The following is a 25138-nucleotide window of genomic DNA, read 5'->3' on the forward strand; positions in this document are numbered from 1 at the left end:
ATAGATAATAACAGATAGTAGCAGCAGCGTAGAAGGAGGGGGGGCAGTGCAAATAGTCTGGGTAGCCATTTGATTAGATGTTCAGGAGCCTTATGGCTTGGGGGTAGAAGCTGCTTAGAAGTCTCTTGGACCTAGACTTGGCACTCCAGTTCTGCTTGCCATGAGGTAGCAGAGAGTACAGTCGATAACCGCTGTTGCGCCTTCTTCACCACACTGTCTGTGTGAGTGGACCATTTCAGTTTGTCTGTGATGTGTATAACGAGGAACTTAAAACTGTACACCTTCTCCACTGCTGTCCCGTCGATGTGGATAGGGAGGTGCTCCCTCTGCTGTTTCCTGAAGTCCAGACTCATCTCCTTTGTTTTGTTGACGTTGAGTGAAAGGCTGTTTTCCTGACACCACACTCCGAGTGTCCTTACCTCCTCCATGTAGGCTGTCTCATCATTGTTTGGTAATCAAGCCCACTACTTTTGTGTCGTCTGCAAACTTGATGATTGAGTTGTAGCCGTGCATGGCTATGCAGTCGTAGGTGAAAAGGGAGTGCAAGGAGGGGGCTGAGCATGCACCCTTGTGAGGCCCCAGTGTTGAGGGCAGTGAATTGGAAATGTTGTTTCCACCACCTGGGGGCGGCCCTTCAGAAAATCCAGGACCCAATTGCACAGGGCGAGGTTGAGACCCAGGGCCTCCAGCTTGATGATGAGCTTGGAGGGTACTATGGTGTTGAATGAACAGCATTGATGGCAGCTAGCCTAGTGGTTAGAGTGTTGGACTTGTAACCGAAAGGTTGCAAGATAAAAATCCCCGAGCTGACAAGGTAAAAATCTGTCGCTCTGCCCCTGGCACTGTATTATCCTCAAAGCAGGCAAAGAAGGTGTCTAGTTGGTCTGGAAGCGTGACGTCAGTGTCCGTGACGTGAATGGATTTTTTTTTAAGTCCGTGATATCCTGTAGACCCTGCCGCATATGTCTCGTGTCTGAGCCATTGAATTGCGACTCCACCTTGTCCCTGTTTCTGGTTAGAGTAGGTTTTAATAGTCTCAGTGCGTACAACATCTCCAATGCACTTCTTATAAACGCACTCACTGAGTCAGCGTATAGCTCGATGTTGTTCTCTGAGGCTAACCGGAATGTTCCAGTCCGCGTGATCAAAACAATCTTGAAGCGTGGCTTCTGATAGGTCAGACCAGCGATGAATGGTTCTCGTCACTGGTACATCCTGTTTGAGTTTCTGCCTATAAATCTTCTTAGGGATAGCCTCCTTTTTAAAATGTTCGCCTAAATGACGTACCCAAATCTAACTGCCTGTAGCTCATGCCCTGAAGCAAGGATATGCATATTCTTGGTACCATTTGAAAGGAAACACTTTGAAGTTTGTGGAAATGTGAAATGAATGTAGGAGAATATAACACAATAGATCTGGTAGAAGAAAATACAAAGAAAAAACTTTGAAATGCAAGAGATAGGTCCCAGTTCCAGCCATCACTCTGGTTGTAATTCCGATGCTGTCCACATGATGGCAGCAGTTTATGTGTGAAGTTTCAGACGTATATTTGAAGTATGAGCGACCTACAGGCCATTTAGTGTGAAGTCACCAAGGTACATATGGGCAAATCGTGAAAGAGACATTTGCATTTATATAAACATTTTCTGCAAGAATATCGTCAAATCTGTATACGTAGCCATATTATAAGTTACACATTTGCAAAACAACCAGTTTTCATAACTTCATAACTCTCAATATTCTTATAATTTTTGTCCAAAAGGAAAAGGCATGCTGTCGCGAAAGGTTAGCACCTACATTTTGCAACAGACACTGTGTTTCCGGATACTCCCGTAAAGCCCAGCTCAGTGGCTATGTAGCCAGCTTTGTTTGACCCCGATTGGTGCTTATTTGACAAAGATAGAATCGTTCAAGTGAAGACCGCCAGCGTCATCGGTGTGCCATGTAGGCGTCGCTCTCTGACCAAATACGCTGTCCTATAGGATATACTACACCCCTAATGAAAAAAGTACACCGATGACGCTGTCATACTTGAGTAGTAAAGATACCATAACAGAAAATGACTCAAATGAAAGTCACCCAGTAAAATACTACTTGAGTAAAAGTCTAAAAGTATTTGATTTGAGATATACTTAAGTTTCAAAGGTACATTTAATTGCTAAAACATACTTCAATATTAAAAGTAGAAGTATAAATCATTTCACATTTCTTATATTTAAGCAAACCAGACAGCACCATTTTCTTATTTGGCACACTCTGACACTCAGATATTATTTACAAAAGATGCATTTGTGTTAAGTGAGTCTGCCAGAACATAGGCAGTAGGGATGACCGCGTGTTCTTTTGATAAGTGCAGGATTGGCTTCGGGACAAGTCTCTGAATGTCCTTGAGTGGCCCAGCCAGAGCCCGGACTTGAACCCGATCTAACATCGCTGGAGAGTTTGAGAGAATCTGCAGAGAACAATGGGAGAAAATCCCAAATACAGTTGTGCCAAGCTTGTAGCGTCATACCCAAGAAGACTTGAGGCGCTGTAATCGCTGCCAAAGGTGCTTCAACAAAGTACTGAGTAAAGGGTCTGAATACTTATGTCAATGTCATATTTCAATTTTTGCTTTGTCATTATGGGGTATTGTGTGTAGATTGATGAGGGGGGGAGGGAAATTCAATCAAAGAGCAAACAATTCACTCAATGAAACAATGAATGTTCAAGAATTGGTGGGAGACAAGTGGAGCACATTCTGGAGAAGTGAGTGCATACATTCTGCAGAGACCCCCCCCCCCCCCCCCCCTGTCTTCGCCACACACCCCTCCCCTTCTTCTTGTCTCAACAGTTGAAATTACACTCAAGACACTTTATCGTCCCACATTTTGATGCTTTTCAACTGTCAGCCGAAACGTAATAGTTAGCTTGGCCCATTTCCAAGCACGATGCCCAGATTGCTTGCTTCCCAAATAGGCATAGGCCAATGCACTTGTGATTTGAAACAATCCACAGCTATATATAAACAACAGCAAAAAAGATAGTGATCCTCTGTGGCTAAGTCAAGCTCTCTGGTAATGTATTTTTGAATGATTTTATTTAGACAGGAGTAATTATATCATTTTGGCAAAGCATTTACTTTAGGGGAAGCCAGAATCTGAACGGTGCACTGTGCACCCGCCAGGCTTTCCTTTCTAATTCGCAAGTGGCTGAAACGAGAGATCTGTATATAATGACGAGATGCTCATGTCTCCACTCTAACAATGCGAGTCGTTGTCCCAAAGGCGGGAATGCTGGCGAGAAGCTTAGGTCTGAATATTATGCCCATAGAAAAGCATTGGGCTTCGCCTCTTCCTCTCTGCTGAAACTAGCGAGCGAAACAGCGCCCCTCTGGCTTACTATATGTAGCACATGTATCTAATGCTGTGTGGCCAGATGAAGTATGACATACTCTACTCCTTTTGTCCAGACAGCATCAGATACATATGGTCTACACATACGGAGACAGAGTGGCTCTGTTTCGCTCGCAGATTGATGCGTCTTTCTGTCGGCACGCATCTCGGTCAAGCAAATGATCAATATTTCAACATTTTATTTGGACGAGCAAGGAGGTACAGTAGGGCGGGCCAGGCCCACTAGGGCCCGCACATAACGCTGGCGCTGCGACTCTGACGCCTTCTGGAAGCATTTTTAGGGGTTCAGATTTTGTCCAGTCTTGATATGGCCCAAACATAGACATCTATAAATTATGTATTTTCAACCAAAAATGAACCAAAAATTAAATGAATATGTATTTTGGACGTCTTTTCAACATAACTTTGCTTACTTGGACTATTCTAGTTTTAGAGGGGGTGGCACATTTTTTGTCTCGCCTAGGGTGAAATATATATATATAAAATATATTTTTGTTTTCCTTCGTATGCACGTATGTACTGTACATGAACAGAAAATAACAAAACTGTTTAGTTATAAAGTTATAAACAAGATAAATCATCCCACATCACAAAGGAGGGCCTACGCTCACATGTAGGCCTGTGTGTGTTACGTGTCAGGCGGTCCCATACCAACAACCCCAGAATGGCACCTTGGCACTGCTAGGTCGTCAGCACAGGGTCAGTCTACTAAGACCTTATCCCTGCCTCTCAGTCAGTTTAATGGGTGCCAGTGTGAATGCCCCATGAATGCCCCATGGCACCAGCACAAGCCTCTGACGGGCAGCGGGCCTGGACAGACAAAACCTGTAAAGCGAGAGAGAGAGAGAGAGAAGGAGAGAGAGGAACTTTTAAAAGAAACCCTGACACCATAAAGCAGTGGAGAGACCAGCGTCACACCACCACCAGACAGCCTCAAAACAAGAGCCCAGGGAGGGAGGGAAGAAAAGCAGGACAACACAAAAACAGCCCCTCATCCCCCTTTCCTTCCCCCTGCCAGCCCAGCATTTACATTAGAAGAGGAATGGCACAGTGGTCGTGGAGAGGGGAGGGGGAGGAGAGAGGGGGGGGTGACTATTCGGTGCAGTAAACACTATAAGACTATCGCCATGGAAGCCCGTGCGATATTCCAAGGCATCTGCCTCGAACCTCTTCTGAAGCCAAGTGCCCCCCTCGCGCCCCATGTCCCCACTCACCCCCCGTTCGCCGGTCCCTCATCTGCCCATTGCAGCCTTGCCCACCACAGCAGATGTGCACAGAGGAGGTCCATGGCCTTGCATGAGCGATCCCCTGGGTCTGGGTTGAGGGAATAGGGGGCACAGAAGTGGTGTTTGCCCTTGAAATAATGTTGTGGAACCAAGGCTGTGTGATCTCAGCCAACCAGCCAGCCAGCAGCCAGCGCCTCAAGAGAACCTCCTCTTCTCTCTTTGCCTAAAGGAAGGGAAGGGTGTGGGGAGGAGGAGGAGGAGAGGAGGAAAGGAGGAGGGGGCAAACAGGTGGGGTTGAATGGTGCTCCAGCTTGAATGCATCCATCCTTTCAGTGCTCGCTTTCTTGAGGCATGTTATGACAGGTCAACTGTATGGGAGATCAGGGAGAGAAGACATCCGTCTGTATCGTGTAACAGTTCCCATGTTATAATTGAGATCGACTTGTAAATTCACTGTAAACAAATCCACTATAATTCCTCTACATCAACTTGTGAATAGGTTCCAAATTGACATTTGTTATTGTAACTTCTCACAGTTGAAATTGGGATTCTATCCTTGCTGGGTGTATGTGAACATCCCTCACTGCCCCGGTGCTGCTGTGCCACTGTACAGAAGCCTACTTCCCTCTCCTACCCCGAGGCCCCAACCACCCAACCCTCCAGCATTCATCCAAACCCCGAATGTGAAGAGTATCCCCCCCCCAACCCCTCCCTCCACCCTCCATCCTTGTGGATCTCATTTTCTTCTGTACAATATGAGGCCCCTGGAGGGGTCTGAGGGGGGAGCTGTGGAGGAGTGCAAAATAGAATCCCATTCAGTGGCCATGTAAAGGCCTTTTATAGGAATGCTGTTCGTTAGCCCTCACCCATTTATTCCACACTTTACTCAGGGAGCGAGCGAGAGAGAGAGAGAGAGAGAGAGAGAGAGAGAGAGAGTGAGAGATATAGAGAGAGAGAGAGAAGCAGCTGAAAGATGGACAGAAGGGGAGAGAGAGAGGGAAAGGGGCAGAGAAAAGGGAGGGGAAAAACAAGCCTTCTCGGGGTCCCTCGCACAAAAGACAAAGCAGAGAGGGAGGGATGGATGGAGGAATAAAGCGAGAAAGGGGGAGAGAGATAGAAAGGGAAAGAGAGGGGGGAGAGCGAGAGAGAGAGAGCGCGCGTGCAGTTGCTGTCAGGCGCTAAGGAATTCATGGTCGATTTGTCCTTGTTTGCGGCCAGTTTGTTGTAAAAGAAAGAGATGAAGGGGAGAACCAGTGGAAGCAGCAACAGATTGCAGATGCCTCTATTGGAGCCTTGTGAAAAGCAGATCCCTCTCAGCCCTCATGCAGTTCAGAGCCACCCCAGAGAAAGGGCCCTTTTTACAGTAAAGGACTGCCTGGCACATTGTCAGCAACTCAATGGGTTCTGCTGAGACTGGGAGAATACAAGGAGGCCCACTGTTCAGAGCCCCATGCAGCCCTCCTTTAGAAAGAGAGAGACATAGAGAGAGGGCCTGGCTGGGGCTGGGCTGGGACCCCGAGGGCTCTACAGAGGGTTTAGAGGGCCCAGGCTGAATGGAGATGGAGCCTTTTGTGCTTTCTCCAACAGACGGGACACTTTTGGAGATTCCTATGCAGATCAAAGAGAATGTCTTCATTCCAAATGAACTTGGACTAGTGTTGAAGGGAGGCCGTGTTAGAGGTTGGCGGGAAATTGTGTGTGTGTGTGTGTGTGTGTGTGTGTGTGTGTGTGTGTGTGTGTGTGTGTGTGTGTGTGTGTGTGTGTGTGTGTGTGTGTGTGTGTGTGTGTGTGTGTGTGTGTGTGTGTGTGTGTGTGTGTGTGAGAGAGAGAGAGACAGGCTCCTGTGGTGTGTGAGTGCTTTGGCTGGGACAGTGGGGTGTCTGCCCAGTATGGGGGCTTATGCATCCCCTATTAATGTTTTTTTTGGGGTTAACAATGCTGCCATGCCTCAGGTAAGGACCCGGCAGATTAATGCTTATCGGGGCCTATTAAACCTCCTGTCAATCAACTCAGTGGCCCACAGGACCCAGGTCTACTTCCAGCTGTTTCGTTTTGGGTGGGGGGGTTTGAGTGTGTGTGTGCTCTTGCCCACCTGAGGTCGGCAGTGTGTTTCCTTCCTCTCTTATTCCCATGACAACACGCACTCAGTAATGACAGCACTCACTGGTAATACAGTCTCCTCACAAGGGAAAATATGACCATTGCCCCCTCCCCCCCACACACACACACAAACACACAATCAATCTCTTTCCCACACACACACACACACACACACACACACACACACACACACACACACACACACACACACACACACACACACACACACAGGCCAACATTTACAGGCTCCTACACCCACCCATTCTGCCCTTGGTTTCCCTCAACCTAAAAAGTCAAACTTTGCACAGTCACCATGACCACTGTAGAATGGTGTAGAAAATGCAGCAGATAAACAAACTGTTGGCCAGTACTGGAGGACATTCCATCCCCAACACACATTTTCCAACACACACTCTCCAACCTCCACGCTTCAAGAGGTCATCCATGGAGGACAGCCACAGTCCAAACAGGAACCAGCTCTTCCTGCAGAATCCCCCTCTTTATCTACAGTATGATGAGAGAGCGAGAGAGAGCGCACAGAGCGCTTGTTTGGGACACCTCTGACTGCGAGGTTCCTCCGATTGTTACACAGTGACTTCAACAGGAAAGCCTAGAGGCTAAGATAAAAGAAAGAGAGTGGGAAAACCGCGTGGAAAAGACAGAGAGCGAGAGAGAGAGAGAGAGAGACAGAGAGAGAGAAAGACAGAGACACACAGAGGTCTCGGAATGACGTTCCCCGGGACTGTAAAAACGGCCCTCAGAGAAAGCAGTGCGAAAGTGATGGCCAAAGAAAAACAGAACAAACAAAGAGTGGAAACAACACTGTGGTGATGGTTAGTCAAGTGTGGTGGTTTGAGGCTCCATGTTGGCTTGATTTATGGCAGTATGAGGTGAGAGACTCAGAGATGAATACACAACCTGCTGACGTGCGTACGGTACTGGGGATGGATTTAGGTCTAATGAAATGATGACGGAACCTTGGGCAATCAGTCATCATACAGTCAACATACTGTACATACGACACCCACATCTTATTGAATTACCCAGCATGCACCGGGAGCAACGTGAACATTTATCAAGTGCAATGTTTTTGAAAGCATGCGTAGCAAAACAACAAAACAGGTTTAGAATGGAGCAGCAGCTGAGGATGGCGACAGCCGTGATCTGCTGAGATTGTCATTGAACCGGTTTCCTGCATTGTTTGGTTAACATTCACGTATGCAAACAAGTGAAAGAGGAAAAAGATTTTTAAAAAGGAAGACAAAAAAAGCCCGCTGAGGTTGTGATGAACAGACGGAGCTCTGTCGCCTAGCTCAGTGCCACGGCCACTGAAGCGGGCCCCAAACGGGTCCTCCTCACTCTGTGATATCTGGGTCAGATCACCCTCTCTCGCTGTCACTCTTGTCCCTCTGTGAGGCAAGACGTGTAAATGTGATTGACGTCATCGGACGCCAAGTGCTCTCACGCCACTGTCGTGCCGCCTTGGTTACGCCGACGGGCACGTGGTGGTTGTCTGGGTGACGGACGGAGGGGTGAGAGGTGGTGAGGCTGGTTATGTGATTGATCCAATCTGCCAGGTTCCTGTGTTTTGGTATAGCACCAGCTGACCTAAGCAGCAGTAAAGAAGCTCTCTGTTCTTGCCATCTCTAATAGGAGTCTGGTTGTGTGTGTTCGCTCCAGGGCCGTGGCTACCCATGTGTATCAATAGGCCTCACATCACTGGCTCTCTGTGTTATTGAATTTCATGTGGCAGCCTGCACAGACAGAGAGATGAACCTCTACAAATCTCTGATCAGCTGCAGCAAAGTCATTAGGCTAAACCAAACCCACAGAGATAAGTTAGCATTGGTGAAAAGACAAAAGTGAACAGTGGCATTTCAAATCCGCTTCTACGAAAAGGGATTAAACGCTTATCTGTGGTGACTCATAACTTTAAACCGGTCAAAACAAAGTATGGAATCTCAACACATAACCCAGTGACATAGCCAAGTGCAGCACTTTTTAAGTTAGCAACCAATAATGATTGGCCTTGCCCTCAACTACAACAATGACGAGTGTTTATAGACTAAAGAGCAGATTGCCCTCCGAAAGGGACTTACCAAACTGGTCCCAGTGTGCGGGTCACCTTTGTCATTGGCTAATCCTGTGTGATGCATACAGTACCTGTTTGAACAGACACCAGGTTCTAAGGCCAATGCACCAGACATACAGTTGAATTCGGAAGTTTACATACACTTAGGTTGGAGTCATTAAAACTAATTTATCAACCACTCCATACATTTCTTGTTGACAAACTATAGTATATATATATAGTATATATATATATAGTATAGTATATAGTATAGTATATAGTTCTTGCAAGTCGGTTAGGACATCTACTTTGTGCACGACGTTATTTTTCCAACAATTGTTTACAGACAGATTATTTCACTTATAATTCACCGTATCATAATTCTAGTGGGTCAGAAGTTTACATACACTAAGTTGACTGTGCCTTTAAACAGCTTGGAAAATTCCAGAAAATGATGTCATGGCTTTAGAAGCTTCTGATAGGCTAATTGACATCATTTGTGTCAATTGGAGGTGTACCTGTGGATGTATTTCAAGGCCTACGTTTAAACTCAGTGCCTCTTTGCTTGACATCATGGGAAAATCAAAAGAAATCAGCTAAGACCTCAGAAAAAAAACTGTAGACCTCCACAAGTCTGGTTCATCCTTGGGAGCAATTTCCAAACACCTGAAGATACCACATTCATCTGTACAAACAATAGTACGCAAGTATAAACACCATGGGATCACGCAGCTGTCACACCGCTCAGGAAGGAGACGCACATTCTGTCTCCTAGAGATGAGATGTGGGGGTGCTTTGCTGCAGGAGGGACTGGTGCACTTCACAAAATAGATTGCATCATGAGGTAGGAAAATTATGTGGATATATTGAAGCAACATCTCAAGACATCAGTGAGGAAGTTAAAGCTTGGTCGCAAATGGGTCTTCCAAATGGACAATGACCCCAAGTAAACTTCCAAAATTGTGGCAAAATGGCTTAAGATCAACAAAGTCAGTATTGGAGTGGCCATCACAAAGCCCTGACCTCAATCCTGTAGAAAAGTTGTGGGCAAAATTCACCCAACTTAAGGTGGGAAGCTTGTGGAAGGCTACCCGATACGTTTGACCCTATACATTAAAAATGTATAGGCAATGCTACCAAATACAAATTGAGTGCATGTAAACTTCTGACCCCCTGGGAATGTGATGAAAGAAATAAAAGCTGGAATAAATAATTCTCTCTACTGTTATTTTTTACATTTCACATTCTTAAAATGAAGTGGTGATCCTAACTGACCTAAGACGGGGACTTTTTACTTGGATTAAATGTCAGCAATTGTGAAAAACTGAGTTACAATGTATTTGGCTAAGGTGTATGTAATCTTCCGACTTCACCTGTATGTGGACATCTACCTGTCACAGACGGTCAACAAAACTTCATGAGGCCACAAATCAGATGTCCCTGGATACTGGATACTGGATTAACGTTAGCTCTGCATCTCTATAGGCCAGAGTCCATGACCTATCTTCAGCACATCACTTTCTACACAAATAGGAATGGCTATGTTGCTCTCATTTTGCCAATGAGTATTTTGATTGAAGTTTGAGAAAAGCATGACAGGCTGTTTATGTAGTGCAACAGCTCATAAACTATGTCTATTAGGTGTGATCAGGAAGGATAAAGTGTCCTACTATGTGGTGAATCAGGAATACAGTGTCCATGTTAGGATAGCCTCAGTCTAATGAACTCCTGCTTAGGAACTTACTAGGACTAAATGTCAGGAATTGTGAAAAACTAAGTATAAATGTATTTGGCTAAGGTGTATGTAATCTTCCGACTTCAACTGTATATACAACAAACAAAAACATTGAAAAAAAGGTCAAACGAACTTCCAGCGTTTCCAGCTTCAGTTTGAAGTGATTGTGTTACTGTAGCTGTGTTGTTGGCTAGCTCCTCTGAGCAACACTGTCCTGACGAGTGAGAACATTTTGTGTGCCAGGCAAAATCGCGTCTCATTAGCCTGTTGTTATAGATGTATCCAAATAAATGTCACTAGAATTCAGCTTAAACAAATGCAAATGCAGCTACTTTGCTGTTATTCTCGCTGCACTTTTTGACGTGACTGTAAGTTAGCCATAGTTGGCTAGCTAGCAAGCAAGAGATAAGAACGTCACTAGCCAGTATGCCAATGGATTGGGTCGCGTCCATAGAGACAGAACAAAAAGACTGGACGACTGAATTGCGTCTCTAGCAACCCTAGATTTGTGTCGGGACTATCTTGAGTACATCAAAATAACGTTTTTAATGAAAATATGTCATTCATTATTTTAATATGTTGGAAACCCATTGTATAAAAATGATAATGCCCTCAAAGCCGGTGCTTGGAGGATATATTGGCACGGTTTGCTAACAAAACCCGTGCCAATATATCCTCGAAACACCGGCTTCTCTGGCATTATCACTTAAGTGTGCAGGGCTTGGTTTTGGACACTCTCTCCAAAAGCAACATTCATCTCATTCCAGTGTTACCCACTCCGCTGTTCAACCTTTTCACCAAAGGTGAAGGCTCAAACTTCAAGACTGATAACTGGCAGAACACCTAGAGTAAATCAACAGTAAATGTTAGCCCTTACTTAGATGGTCCGCCCTGCAGCCTCTAGCCCGAAGCCCATGGCCCAAAGAATCAGACATAAATTGAGTACATTGGGGATACATGTTTTTTTTGTTTTTTTTAACCTTTATTTTACTAGGCAAGTCAGTTAAGAACAAATTCTTATTTTCAATGATGGCCTAGGAACAGTGGGTTAACTGCCTGTTCAGGGGCAGAATGACAGATTTGTACCTTGTCAGCCTGGTGGATTCGGACTTGCAACCTTTCGGTTACTAGTCCAACGCTCTAACCACTAACCACTAGGCTACCCTGCTACACACAGAAGAGTAAAACATTGGGAAGTCGAGGGGACAGGAAAGTGATTGAGTCCAGCGAATCCAGTGACTGTGAGGAGGAAAGGTGGAGGGACATTGGAGTGGATGGAGAATGGATAGATTCCGGAGTATGGTGGCATGATCACGGCGGTCAGAGTGGGTGAGTCAATGGGTGGACTGGTGGTTGGATCCTGGGCCAGGTGGATGGGGGGGGCTCACGGCTTGTGGGCACATGGCCCCTCAAGCAGGGAAAAGGGAGGGAAACAGGGAGTTGGGGAAATAGCGACATAAAAAGAAGACAGGTTCAGACCGGTCTGGGGGCTGTCCGTGTTATAAGATGTCACTGTAAGTGTAGATCATTTCTCTGACCTGTTGCATAAAGCCTGGCTCCTGGGAAAACAGTTCTACCAACTGACTACAAAGGGACCCGCGGACCGAACTGCCCAGCCACCGTCACTGCCTTTACCACCCACTGGTTAATGATTATAGGGGAAATCTGATAGCCATCTATTGCACCTGCTTATGTTATACCCCCTCCCCTTTGACTGTCTCAACCATGCCCACACAAAAACACTAGGACTATATTATGATTTAAGTTTAAGACAATAGCAGTGGTAACCCAAAGCTTCGTAGTTAGTTTGGTGTCGTCACACAGCAACACACAAGGCTTTGACTTTAGTCTTTACAGAACGAACAGGCTGTAACTTAAGCATAAATCAACACGTGTGACAGCATAAACATTGAAGACAAGGAAAGGCAGTATTGTTTTTAATGTGGTTACTGGTGTGGGTGTGTATCTCATTGTCGAATTGTGGTCGCTGTGTTTGGGCTGTCAGAAATGAAATGTTGTTTTAGTGGATCATTCGAAGCCCAAACTGTACTGAAAAGTAGTGTGAGACGTGAGCTATGTCAACTATCGTGCAACGCATCAGATGATTGTTTATTCAATGTGTCAATGTGTTTGTCGTATTGGTCCCTATTCAAATACGTGAACAATTGTGCTAAATATTGAACCAGTTAAACCTTGAATCAATATATGCAAATTGCATTAAACTCATGACCAAATGTCAAAACAACTTGGTCAAAACAAGGCCCCATGCAGTCAACAAATAGACATTTCCACACTATGAGGTTGGAGTAATACTGTGGAATTGTGAAAATTATGATAAATCCCTTTAGGTGTAGGAGCCGTTTGAAAAGACCGCCTGAAATTTCTGCTTGTTTTGGTGGGGGGGGCTTGACCTGCCTGGTGACATAACCAGGCTGTACATTGGTAATTAACCAATAAGAAAGAGAGTTACAAACCTCTCTGCCAAATACAGCTAGTTTTACCCTCCCAGACCACTCCCAGACAGTCCTAGCAAAATTCTTGCTTGAGAAATCTACCATTTAAACAATCAAAGTAAGGTATGATTTGATAGTGAGATAAAAACAGCTGCATTGCACCGTTAAACTTGGTGTTGGACTTGAAGGATGGAAACCGAGGGTTCATGAAAGGGGAGGAGCCACTGGTTTAGTTGCGCAGGGAAACAGGACCAGTCAGTCAGTTGATTGACATTTTTATCATTCCAGACATACTTAAGACGGCAGCAGTCCCATTCTGTGTTTTTCCAGCTGAGCTCGCAAGGTAGCGAGAGCGAGAGAGAGAGGGAGGGAGAGAGAGAGAGGGAGGGAGAGAGAGAGAGAGAGCGAGGCAGAGGGGGAGAGAGGGAGAGACAGAGAGAGAGAGAGAGAGGGTGGCGGGGGGAGAGAGAGGCTACACTGATGTGTTGTGAAGGCGAAAGAGAAATTATAAATACGTTTGAGTATTAAAGATACCCTACTATAGTTAAACATTGCACTTTGGTGCATACTGCAAGAAAGAGGTGGTAGAAACAGTTATGAAGTGACCACTAAGGAGCATGAGTTGAACTGACCACTGAGGTGTTTGTAGGGAGTATGGGGTCGCTCTCAAGCCTCCTGTCAACCCCATTAACCTGCCATCATTTCATGCTCCACTGACCACATCACAGCACCATTACATAACCCATCTTCAGTAACCTCACACACACAAACGCACGCATGCACACACATGTACACATACACACACCCACAGAGAGAGAGAGAGAGAGAGAGAGAGAGAGAGAGAGAGAGAGATACTATTCTACCCCCTCTGACACACATGCAGAGCCACAGTCAAACATGGCTGCATGAAACTCATCACAATAGCAAGATGGAAAGATTCCATACTATATTTTGGGCCAGGAGTTTTTCCTCTTTCCTAAAACTGTGAACTGACCAGAAAAAACACAGGCCTCTGTCAAATTTTCCTTGCCAGGTCACATACTAAGATACAACTCCAGATCCTATCCTCTTTGTAATGCAAACTGTTTTGAAGCTGCCAGAAGGCATTTGGGGTCCAGTGTCTCCCTGTCTCTGAAGTGCAAAAAAGTGTCCTTCTGCAGTGCAGGTCAAGTGAGACAATGACAATACTGATCTTTCTTCACATGAGGATGGAAAAACACACGTATGCAGCTCACCAGGAACAACAGCACTGCTTGGATGATCAATGTACTTTCATGACATTCATGACAGGAAGACAAAACTTTGCTGAAAGGCCCAAGGACACACACACACACACACACACACACACACACACACACACACACACACACACACACACACACACACACACACACACACACTGGCAGAGGCACTGAGTAGAAAACACACACACACACCAACATGCTCTGGCGGCTAAACAAAAGACACCACCATCGAGTACGCCCTTGAAACTGAACAGACAGGGACAGACACACTATGCACGTTTGCAAATACACAAAACTACGAGTGTTTAAAAAAAGCAAGTGCAAGACCACAGAAACCCTGGATTTGCCAGGATAATGTTCCATGTGAACGCCATGGGGAGGAAAAGTATACGTTTGCAGTGCCGGGTGTGTTTGTAGAAAGGACAAGTGAGCTGAAAACCAGTCTGACTCCGCCCCTCAGTACCTCCCGTTGGGGCCTGCAATGCCCTACTCAGAAGTACCTGCCCTACTATAAAGCACATGTTTCCCACAGTGCAACACTTCCCTCAACTAGACTAGGGACCAATTATCTTGCTGATGCAGTAGCGCCTGACAAGCGTCAATTGATGGCCAGGTTATCTATAGCTTTGAGATCAGCTTGACCCAAGTCATAGTCAGTCATATGCTCTGACCACACCATTTTTTTACTATTCTAACATTACATTCATTTCTTGAGTCTTTCTGGAGATGGTTGGTCAGTTTAAGTTTGGTCTGTAATACATTTCTGACAATAAACGCATAAAAGAAAGATATTGAAATATCTCTAGCTACCCCATTTGACTCTACTATAGGCAACTAGCGAGCATTCAAGCAACCTAACTAGCTAGCTAGCTACATAGCAAACCTTTTGCTAATGTAGCCCTATTGTAAGATATGTTAAATACAACAGGTACAATTCTGGCTATGGTGGCTAGTGCTAGCTAGCTTTGGGTTAACTTAGTCATCTAGCTAGCTCCAAATGTTTTGTGTATTTTATTTCTATTTAACTAGACAAGTCAGTTAAGAACAAATTCTTATTTACAGTGATGGCCTACCCCGGACGACGCTGGGTCAATTGTGCGCCGCCCTATGGGACTCCCAATCACGACCGGATGTGATACAGCCTGGATTTGAACCTGCGTTAGAAGTTCAAAACGAGTAAGTGTTAACTATATAGAAATAATAACATTCAAATTAAAAAATGAAACTAAATCATAGGGAAATAATAGGGATTTATATCAGCCTACCGAGGTGCAGTGACGTGTATTCATAGATGTCTAAGGAAGTCAGGCTTCCCAAAGAAATTGACCAAGAAAGAAAAACAGAAAATAATGTAGCATACCAGTCAAATGTTTGGACACACCTACTCATTCAAGGGATTTTCTTTATTTTTACTATTTTCTACATATTACAATAATAGTGAAGACAACAACACTATGAAATAACACATATGGTATCAAGTAGTAACCAAAAAAGTGTGAAACAAATAAAAAATATATTTTAGATTATAGATTATTCAAAGTAGCCACCCTTTGCCTTGATAACAGGTGTGTTGGGTCATTGGACTGTTGAAAAACAAATGATAGTCCCACTAAGTGCAAACCAGATGGGATGCCGTATCGCTGCAGATTTCTGTGGTAGCCATGCTGGTTAAATGTGGCTTGAATTCTAAATGAATCGCAGTCAGTGTCACTAGCAAAGTACCCCCACACCATCACACCTCCTCCTCCATGCTTCACGGTGAGAACCACACATCCGGAGATCATCCATTCACCTACTCTGCGTTTCACAAAGAAATAGAGGTTGCCTACAAAAATCTCAAATTTGGACTCATCAGACCAAAGGACTGATTAACACCAGTCTAATGTCCATTGCTCGTGTTTCTTGGCCCAATCAAGTCTCTACTTCTTATTGGTGTCCTTTAGTAGTGGTTTGTTTCTTTGCAGTATTTCAACCATGAAGGCCTGATTCACGCAGTCTCCTCTGAACAGTTGATGTTGAGATGTGTCTGTTACTTGAACTCTGTGAAGCATTTATTTGGGCTGCAATTTGAGGTGCAGTTAACTCTCATGAACTTATACTCTGCAGAAGAGGTAACTCTGGGTCTTCCTTTCCTATGGCGGTCCTCACGAGAGCCAGTTTCATCATAGGGCTTGATGTTTTTTGCAATCTGCACTTGAAGAAACGTTCAAATTTCTTGAAATGTTCCATATTGACTGACCTTCATGTCTTAAAGTAATGATGGACTGTCATTTCCCTTTTCTTCCCATAATATGGACTTGGTCTTTTACCAAATAGGGCTATCTTCTATATACTACCCCTTTCTTGTCACAACACAACTGATTGGCTCATACGCATTAAGCTGGAAAGAAATTCCACAAATTAACTTTTAACCCTTTAACCCACAAGTCACGTATTTGTCGAATGGGCCCTGCAGCGTACAATCTCAACTATGTGATTGGAACAGTACTGTAGCAACAGACTGTATGACACAAACAGCATTGTTGTCTGAACAGCATCTAAATATATTTTTCTACTGATGGAAAATAAAGGTCTTAAACTTTATTTCTTATTAATTTTACATTCTAATGTAAAAGATAAATGCAAACTTCATCACCCAAGCATGACACGGAACAAATGCACAGCCAAACTCATTCCATAAACAAGTCTAAATAACAGGTTCCACTGACAAAAAAAACAAAACATAAGTTAGCGACCTAACAGCTAGACTAGTTTACAATGTACCACATCTCTGGTGAGCACAAGAGACTAATGTAATGTTGTTTAGAAAATAAATGCATGGCAGCCATGTTTGTTTACAGTATGTTTGACTTGGCGAATGCCATTCACTATAAGATGCAAACAAACAAAGTCGAAGATGGCTGTGCTCATTGCCTGAAAAATATTAACTTAGTTTAGCTACTTCTCAGTATATTACAAATCGTCAATGTACTTGTTACAGTGTATACAAGACCCGGAGCACATACCTTGACAATTCATTTACCGTTTTTGACAAATCACAAAGCAAATTTTTACCTCACAGATCATCACACCAAATACAAGCCTACTGCCTAGTCTAACTATAATGTTTTTTATTTATTTATTTATTTCACCTTTATTTAACCAGGTAGGCAAGTTGAGCACAAGTTCTCATTTACAATTGCGACCTGGCGTGTGAAAGCTAAACAAGGATGAAACCATTTTAGGGAGTTTGTGGGCGGGTTCATTTTATTTGTGTGGGTTTTTCAAGTCCGTGGGGGTTAGAAATGGGGGAAAGTATCGTGGGGGGATATGATGCAGGAAATATCACTACGATGGGGGATTTATCAATAAATGGGGGGGGCAAACACAAAAAAAGTTTATACGTTAAATAAAAATTACAATCTGATGCTCCATTCAAAAGAAATGGGAACTCAGGAAAAAAAACAACTCGGAATTCCAACTTTCGACCAGAAGATCATTGACGTCATGATTTTACCTAGCATTTCTCAAAGTTCACAGTTGTCTTGAAAGCACCATAAGTCAGTCGAGTGAACTATCCCTCGTGACAACCAGAATGCAATGCATGATGTCAACAAACATGGCACCACACATAGCCCATCAAATAGCTTATAGCTCATCATAATCAGTACAACATTCAAAAAAGTATTTTACACAAATCATATGTGTCCACAGTTCACAGTTGTTCCTAGTTCTCACTGTGTGTTGGCTCCTATCCCATAATTCCATTCCACTCCCTCCTACAGTATTTAACCCTTGGGGTTATGTGAACGTGTGTGGAAGAGTGAGTGTTTATGTTGGAGTGTGTTCCCAGTTCACACTGTATCAGATCCAGCAGTCATTACCTCCAGACGGCCGTCAGTAATCAGGACTTATCTCCTGATCCATCACTCCCAGCCCTGGGTTCACTGTCCATCCATCTCTTCTCTTCTCTCATCTACTCTCCTGCATGAGACTGACCCTAATTGGTCTGTCAGACACTGTCCCTCAACTTATGGCAGGCAGCAATGTAGTGCGCTGCCAACTCACAGCTCTCTGCGTTCTCTCCCAACAGGACGGATGGCTTACTCTCATCAGAGAGGTCTTTGAAACCTTTAATACGGGTTTCAAATTTGGGGAAATGACACTGTCTAATTGTTTTATATTTTTCACATTTTGTCAGGAAATGCATCTCTGTCTCAGGTTCTGCTGTTGTGCAGGGGTTGCACAGCCTTTCCTCTACAGAGAGCCAGGTTTTCCTGTGTCTACCCTTCTCAATGGCAAGGCTGTGCTCACTGAGCCTGTACTTTGTCAAGGTTTTTCTAAGGTTTTGATCAGTAACCATGGTCAAATATTTAGCCACAGTGTACTGTCGATTTAGGGCCAGATAGCACTGCATTTTGCTTTGTGTTTGTGCTTGTGTTTCCCAATAAGCAATGTAGTTTTGTTTTGACTGTGTTGTAATTTGGTTTATTCTGATTGATTGGATGTTCTGGTCCTGAGGTTTCAGTGTGTTAGTAGAACAGGTTTGTGAACTCAGCCCCAGGACCAGCTGGATGAGGGGACTCTTTTCTTTGCTCAGCTCTTGCCATTGCAGTGCTTGGTAATGATATGAGAGGGGGGTCACTGTATTTTAGATGTTTTCAAAACTTAATTGCTCTTTTTTGAGTTTTTATTATTAGTGGATATTGGCCTAATTCTGCCCTGCATGCATTGTTTGTAGTTTTCCTCTGGACATGTAGGAGAATCTTACAGAACTCTGCATGCAGGGATTAAATGGGGTGTTTGTCACATTTGATGAAATCTTGTTTCGCAAGTGCACCCCACACCACGCTGTCATAAAGTGTCTCCGTTCTTAAAGATTGGAGTTATGAGTCCTTGATTCCAGATGTCAGGGAAATAACCTACACTCAGGATCAAATTAAACAGTTTTAATATAGCCAATTGAAATTTTGCACTAGTGAGTTTGAGCATCTCATTTAGGATGCTATCAGGTCCGCAGGCTTTTTTCAATTTGAGGGCCTGAAGTTTCTTACAGAGCTCCTGGTCAGTAATTGGGGAGTCCAATGGATTTTGATTGTCCTTTATAGCTTTTTCTAATCCATTCAACTTCTTATGAATTTGGCGTTCTGCGTTTTTGTCAATTTGAACGGTGTTGTATTGTTTTAAAATGGGGTCGTCCATATGTCACCATTTTGTATTGCTAATTCCTCTTGTTTAGTTTTTTCCAATTTTGCCAGAAGTTATTTGTGTTTATGGACTCCTCAATTAGTGTCAGCTGCTTGCTGTTGTACTGTGCTTTTTTGGTTCTGAGTGTATGTTTATAGAGTTTTAAAGTCTCGCCGTAATGAAGGTGTAATTCACCATTATTTGGGTCTCTGTGCTTTTGGTTGGATAGTGTTCTAAGTTTTTTCCTTATAATTTTACAATCTGCATCAAACCAGTTGTCATCTGGGATCTTTTTTGTTGTTGTTTTTTATCAATTTCAATTGTGCTTCTTTTGCTGTTTGCCTGAATATATAATTGATGTTTTGTACTGCCAGATTGATGCCTTCTTCACTGTATCCAGTGGTATCCAGAAAGTTATCTAAGAGTGTTTGGATGTTTTGGTTCTTCTGTGCTGTTTTGGGCCCATCTGTATGAATTTCTGATGTTGTACAGCTTACTGGGCTGTGAATGTCTGACTGCCTCCATGTCTCTCTCTCTCTCTCTCTCTCCCAGTATTGGAGCCAGGCCCTGAACACGACAATACCTCTACTGTGACCCATCTAGCTCTACACAGAGATGGATGGCTCCAGGATTAGGCCCTGATATGGCCTAATGGGAATGGGAATCCAAAAAGGACGCCAGGTCTCAGACACATCCATCTGTTATTGTGCAGGAGTTTGGCGTGGCTTTTGTCTATTTTCAGAAACTGCTCTGTACTCCAGTACTTTCACTCTCTCACTTTTGTACTTTTCAGCGACCATGTGCTCTCTCTCTCTCTCTCTCTCTCTCTCTCTCTCTCTCTCTCTCTCTCTCTCTCTCTCCTCTCTCTCTCTCTCTCTCTATCATAAGTACTTAGCTTTTTTAATCTTGTGTACTCTCTCTTTCTCTCTCCATCCTCGTGTGCTTAACTCTTCTGTTAATTCTCGCTTGCTATCTCGCTCCCTCGATCTCTTTGTGCTGTCCTGTTCCTCTCATCTTCCCTCCCTCTCTGTGTGCCCGTGTTGACCTGTGACCTGCTGTTGACCCGCAGTGACCTTTCAGTATGGAGGCTGCTGGGTAGGCTGCTGCTCGCTCCAGAGTCATGGCTCATGTTTGCATTCCTGACATGGCTGCATTCTCACTGTGATCCCCCCACTACCTGACAGAGCTCTGTTTATGTGCTAGCCTCCAGTGCAGTGTCTGTCAAGTACTGTTAATAACATTCAAAGTGGTATTGAACACACTGACTTTTCGTATATTCACAGGCAATTTGACAAGGCACTTTTGGCATTAACCTGAGGTTGCATAAGAAACTACATTAGTGCCACCGGATTTAAAGGCGATCTCTGACCGATATGTGACCGGTTTCAGGAAACTAGGCGTATGTCGTGGGTCACTACTTCACAGGAGAGCAGAATTGCAGGAGAGCAGAAATGCCTGGCAGAATTGCCTTCTCTTAACATGTGAACTTCCATGTGCCTTAATAACAAACGTATATACCATCTGTAAATACAAATACAGTTTTTAAATTACGAGCAACCTTCCCACTAGCCATGATTGGCTGAGATAATGAGTGGGCTGGACATGCCGAGAGATGAGTTGGGATTGGTCTGTGTAAGGGTTTTCCTGTGGTGAAGTAGAGGACCAAAACGCAGCGTGGTTATATTGACTCATGTTTAATAAAAACAGATAAACATGAACACTACAAAACAATAAACGTGGAAAACCAAAAATAGCCCTATCTGGTGCAAAACACAGAGACAGGAACAATCACCCACAAACACACAGTGAAACCCAGGCTACCTAAGTATGATTCTCAATCAGAGACAACTAATGACACCTGCCTCTGATTGAGAACCATACTAGGCCGAAACATAGAAATACCCCAAAACATAGAAAAACAAACATAGACTGCCCACCCAACTCACGCCCTGACCATACTAAATAAATACAAAACAAAGGAAATAAAGGTCAGAACGTGACAGTACCCCCAAAGGTGCGGACTCCGGCCGCAAAACCTTAACCTATAGGGGAGGGTCTGGGTGGGCGTCTGTCCGCGGTGGCGGCTCTGGCGCGGGACGCGGACCCCACTTCACCATTGTCTTAGTCCGCTTTATTGTCCGCCTTCGTGGCTTTCTAACCATGGCCACCCCTCTCAATGACCCCACTGGACAGAGGGGCAGCTCGGGACAGAGGGGCGGAAGCTCTGGACAGAGGGGCAGAAGCTCTGGACAGAGGGGCAGAAGCTCTGGACAGAGGGGCAGAATCTCTGGACAGAGGGGCAGAAGCTCTGGACAGAGGGGCAGAAGCTCTGGACAGAGGGGCAGAAGCTCTGGGCCGAGGGGCAGCTCGGGACAGAGGGGCAGGGGCTCTGGCGCCTCTGGGCTGAGGGGCTCTGGCGCCTCAGACTCCGGCAGCAGCGCCGGACAGGCGGGAGACCCCGGCAGCAGCGCCGGACAGGCGGGAGATTCCGGCAGCAGCGCCGGACAGGCGGGAGACTCCGGCAGCAGCGCCGGACAGGCGGGAGACTCCGGCAGCAGCGCCGGACAGGCGGGAGACTCCGGCAGCAGCGTCGGGCAGGCGGGAGACTCCGGCAGCAGCGCCGGGCAGGCGGGAGACTCCGGCAGCGCCGGAGAGGCAGGAGCCCCTGTAAGGATGAGCCTGAGAGACAGCCTGGTGCGGGGTGTTGCCACCGGAGGGCTGGTGCGTGGAGGTGGTGACGGATAGACCGGGCCGTGCAGGCGCACTGGAGCTCTTGAGCACCGAGCCTGCCCAACCTTACCCGGTTGAATGGTCCCGGTCGCCCTGCCAGTGTGGCGAGGTGGAATAGCCCGCACTGGGCTATGCAGGCGAACCGGGGACACCGTGCGCAAGCTGGTGCCATGTATGCCGGCCCAAGGAGACGCACTGGAGACCAGATGCGTAGAGCCGGCTTCATGGCACTTGGCTCGATGCCCACTCTAGCCCGGCCGATACGCGGAGCTGGAATGTACCGCACCGGGCTGTGCACCCGCACTGGGGACACCGTGCGCTCCACAGCATAACACGGTGCCTGCCCCGTCTCTCTAGCCCCCCGGTAACCACAGTAAGTTGGCTCAGGTCTCCTACCTGGCGTAGCCATACTCCCTGTGAGCCCCCTCCCAATAAATTTATGGGGCTGACTCTCGGGCTTCCATCCGCTCTGCCGTGCTAGTTCCTCATAATGCCGCCTCTCTGCTTTTGCTGCCTCCAGCTCGGCCTTGGGGCGGCAATATTCTCCTGGCTCTGCCCAGGGTCCTTTCCCGTCTAGAATCTCCTCCCAAGTCCATTTCTCCAAGTAGTGCAGCCTCTCCCACTGCTGCTGCTGCTGCTCCTGTTGCTGCTGCCTCTGTTCCTTCTCCTGCTGCTGCTTTTGCCGTTGCCCGTTACCACACCGCTTGGTCCTGTTGCGGTGGGTGATTGTCTATGTTGATGGCTTGTTTCAGCGCAGCTCACATTAGCTTCACGGTTGTTATTTTGTTTACTGTTTTTGTATAGTGTTTCAGTGTTCCGTTCTTTCTTTAATTAAACTGAATGTGGAGACACAACACATATCACGCTGCATATTGGTCCTCCGATCCTTCTCGCCTCTCCTCTTCAGATGAAGAGGAGGACGACCGTGACAGTCTGCCATATAGCACGCTTCTGTCTATTTGAGCTGGTCAGTATGGGTAGGTAATCCTGTCTAACGCAGCTTTTTTTGTCAAATGTATCGCGTAAAACGGCATGTGTGTTGCTCTCTACTTTCTGGAGGACCGAGTTTTGAAATCAGTGAAATTCGAGTATGACACCTAAGGGGATGGAGAAAACACCTGTCTCCGGATTACATCTTCAAACTAAGGGCAACCATGTCATCCGTGACAGGAGACGCGTCCATCTATGATGTAAGATAGTCTAGCTAGCTACATTCAGATATTACATGTTTCTAATTTTGACAGAAAGGGGTTTCATTTCGAGTTAAAGTGTACTGTTAACTGGCTAACGTTACCTGGCTGGCTCGCTGGCTAACGTTACGTGTATGATCTTATTATTCGTATCTCAGAGCCATTTGCTTGGCTAGTTATAGCCATTGGACCTGGTTGGTCAGCTACCTGGTCAGAGTTTGAGTGGGGACTAAAGTTTAACCTCTTCCTTCTACCCTCTACTTTTTTGAACATTCTGTTAAAAATCGCGCAACATTTCAGCGCCCTGCTACTCATGCCAGGAATATAGTATATGCATTTGCTTAGTCTGTGTGGATAGAAAACACTCAGACGTTTATAAAACTGGTTAAATCACTGCTGTGGCTTTACCAGAACGGCATTTACATCGAAAAGCACAGGAAAAACTGATCACTGAAAATGGGAAAATATATCCATGCGCTACTTGAACCCATTGATAAAGGTGAACCACAATTAATTGACTGAGGTTGCAGTACCTACAGCTTCCACACGGTGTCTAGAGTCTTGTCATTTCCCTTCGAGTTTTTTCTTGGTCAAACACATGCAAGGCACCTTATTTCTTCAGGTCTAGGACCGGATATTTTCGTTGAGTTTCTAGCCGGACATTTTTCCAGACGGACAGCTAATGATCTTTACATCGCCTCCTGATGAATTTTATCGCTTATTAACGTTTACTAATACCTAAAGTTGCATTACAAAAGTATTTCGAAGTGTTTTGTGAAAGTTTATCGTCGACTTTTTGAATTTAAAAAAAATGACGTTACGTTTTGAAACAATGTTTTTTTCGTTTATCACACAGTCTACATATAACGATATCTAGGCTTTATATGGACCGATTTAATCGAAATAAAGACCCAATAGTGTTTATGGGACATCTAGGAGTGCCAACAAAGAAGATGGTGAAAGGTAATGAATGTTTTCTATTTTATTGTGCGGTTTGTGTAACGCCGAAATGCTAATTATTTTGTTTACGTCCCCTGCGGATCTTTTGTGTTGTAGTGTATTGTTTCATGCTATCAGATAATAGCTTCTCATGCTTTCGCCGAAAAGCATTTTAAAAATCTGACTTGTTGCCTGGATTCACAACGAGTGTAGCTTTAATTCGATACCCTGCATGTGTATTTAACTAATACTATTAGCATTTAGCGTAGCGCATTTGCATTTCCAGAGCTCTAGTTGGGACGCAAGCATCCCGAGTAGAAGCAAGAGGTTAAGAGGGTGTGAACAATCCTGAATGGGTGTAGACAAAGAAGAGCTTTCCAGTAGGAACCAAAACATTCAAAAGTATAAGGGCACAAGGCAAGACCCAGACGCAGACACAGGAGGCAGATGGTTAGAGTCTTTGTAGTTTATGTGTAATTAAAAAAAAGTAGGCAAGAGAATGGTCATGGACAGTCATGAAAGGTCAAAAGCAGATTCTGAGTCCAAGAGGTAAAGAGCGGCAGACAGGCTCGATGTCAGAGCAGGCAGAAGGGTCAGGCAGGCGGATACGGAGTCCAGAACAAACAGGCAAGGGTCAAAACCGGGAAGACTAGAAAAAGAGAATAGAAAACTGGAGCACAGGAAAACATGCTGGTTGACTAACTGGCACAGAGAGACAGGAAACACTGGGATAATTACACTGGGGAAAATAAGCGACACCTGGAGACAATCACAAGAACAGGTGAAACAGATCAGGGCGTGACAAAAAGCCATTTTCTCAAAAGTGAGGTTACAAGTTTGTCAACTCTTAAAGCATAATTACTTTCCCATTGTTCCTCAAATGCAGTGT

General features: G+C 45.0%; 1 long non-coding RNA gene across 1 annotated transcript in view; it reads left to right on the forward strand.

Annotated features, from left to right (window-relative positions):
- The window catches only part of LOC135565575 (uncharacterized), a 35212-nt gene extending 14968 nt beyond the window's left edge, over window positions 1-20244 (forward strand). The window contains exons 2-3 of the long non-coding RNA XR_010461700.1: window positions 15287-15400; window positions 19943-20244. This is a non-coding gene — a long non-coding RNA (uncharacterized LOC135565575). The remainder of the gene's footprint in view (window positions 1-15286; window positions 15401-19942) is intronic.
- Window positions 20245-25138: the final 4894 nt, after the last annotated feature.

This window comes from Oncorhynchus nerka, linkage group LG28, assembly GCF_034236695.1.
Source record: "Oncorhynchus nerka isolate Pitt River linkage group LG28, Oner_Uvic_2.0, whole genome shotgun sequence".
In the NCBI taxonomy this organism is placed as follows: Eukaryota; Metazoa; Chordata; class Actinopteri; order Salmoniformes; family Salmonidae; genus Oncorhynchus; species Oncorhynchus nerka.